Source organism: Calidris pugnax, unplaced genomic scaffold (assembly GCF_001431845.1).
Source record: "Calidris pugnax isolate Ruff unplaced genomic scaffold, ASM143184v1 scaffold60, whole genome shotgun sequence".
Classification (NCBI taxonomy): domain Eukaryota; kingdom Metazoa; phylum Chordata; class Aves; order Charadriiformes; family Scolopacidae; genus Calidris; species Calidris pugnax.
This window is the reverse complement of record NW_015090831.1, coordinates 4,570,011-4,571,759: the sequence shown is the minus strand read 5'-3', so window position 1 is coordinate 4,571,759 and position 1,749 is coordinate 4,570,011. Positions and strand designations below refer to the sequence as shown.

General features: G+C 42.4%; 1 long non-coding RNA gene across 1 annotated transcript; it reads right to left on the bottom strand.

The window, feature by feature from the left end:
* Window positions 1–569: 569 nt before the first annotated feature.
* Window positions 570–1,198, bottom strand: LOC106887550. The gene is made up of 2 exons (XR_001411917.1): window positions 1,136–1,198; window positions 570–1,013 (listed from the first exon to the last, which is right to left on the bottom strand). It is a non-coding gene; the product is annotated as an uncharacterized LOC106887550 (long non-coding RNA).
* Window positions 1,199–1,749: the final 551 nt, after the last annotated feature.

Below are 1,749 nucleotides of genomic sequence, written 5' to 3'. Positions count from 1 at the left end.
ACCTTCTCCACGTTTGGGTGTTAAATCTATTAAAATACTTGTCGTTTGATTCATAACAGCCTTTCCCTGTGAATCCCCAGGTGTTTCTAGAGAGATGTTTGTTTGCCAAAAGCCTTGGTTTGTCTCCCTGAGGTCTGGAAACCTCAGCCCGGGCCGTGGCTGTGAGATGATGTCCCGGGGGGAGAATCCAGCTCCTGCTTTCATGAGGGACTCGGCGGGAGGGCTGAATCAGCAGCGAGCTGCCCCATCTTGCAGCGCGTTCCTGCTCGGGAGGAGCTGAAGCAGGTTTTCTCCTTTGGACTAACCCCTTTGCTTCTGCTCTGCCTTGCACAATTATTAAACAGCTCACGATTGTCTTCGTTAAAACATGCACTTCATTTCTCGAATATCCTGAAATGCTGCTGGAGCTATTCTGCCTAGGCTTGTAGCACCTAAATATCAGCTCCCAGAAAAACAAAATTCCAGCTGGGGAAAAATGCTCAGTGACGTGTGGCAGAGCCTTAGTTTTACTTTGTGTCTTTATACATTTAAAAAAAAAATATAAAATAATCAAATATGCCACAAGCGAGTGCCAGATTTAGTAAACTCTCTTTATTTACATACAAATACGTGTACACATATATTCTGTATATGTACACATATTTAAGTGTATATACATACATGATTTCCACATACTCTACAATAAATAGCATGTAGGGTTTTCTTTTAATTGCCTACACTGCCGAGTAAAAATACATGGCAATAAAATCATGGCTTACAGCTAAGTTACAAAAAGCATCAACCACTGAACTCGGAGCGATAAATCCAAGCTTATATACAGCCGGACGGGGGACACGCTATACAGAATACAAAGTAGACCATCTTGTAGGGATCGACAGGAAGAGACAAACTAAAAAACATCATTTAGACCAGGAGAGACTCGGTATGAAATAAGATGAAGGAAAAACATTGAGGTTATTGATCAAACTAAACCACACATTTAAATTTGTCACCTAAAGAGAAAAACAAATGACCTTTTTTTTTTTTTTTTTTTTTGGATGAGACTTAACCCAGGAAATCAGAATGAATCTCGTGAGTCCTTCCGAGCTGTCACTCGTTTCTCTGCGCACACACCCTAAAGAGAAAAACAAATGACCCAGTTACTTGTAGTATATTTTTAAAAGGAGTAAATTATTTTATTTTTTTTTTTGTGTATGAGAATTAACCCAGGAACTCAGAATGAATCTCGTGAGTGAGTCCTTCTGACCTGTCAGTCATTTTTCTGCACACACACCGCTTGAATGGAGTATTTTAACTCATTTAACTCAGTCCTTCATTTAAGTGGTGTGTAACTCCTTGGACCCTGCATGGAAGTTTGATTGGGAGCAATAAAAAGCCCCTCCTCAGCCACCTTCTTCCTCGGGACCTGTGACACCAGAACTGTCACAAAGAACCGTGACAGCAAACTGGTGGCAGCAGCAAAGTCAATGCCCAAGGGTTACAACTGACTGGGGCACGATGGTGCTGTTCTGGGGGAAAGTCTGGCTGGGTGTTTTCACCTCGGCTTGAATGGAGTATTTTAACTCATTTAACTCAGTCCTTCATTTAAGTGGTGTGTAACTCCTTGGACCCTGCATGGAAGTTTGATTGGGAGCAATAAAAAGCCCCTCCTCAGCCACCTTCTTCCTCGGGACCTGTGACACCAGAACTGTCACAAAGAACCGTGACAGCAAACTGGTGGCAGCAGCAAAGTCAATGCCCAAGGGTTAC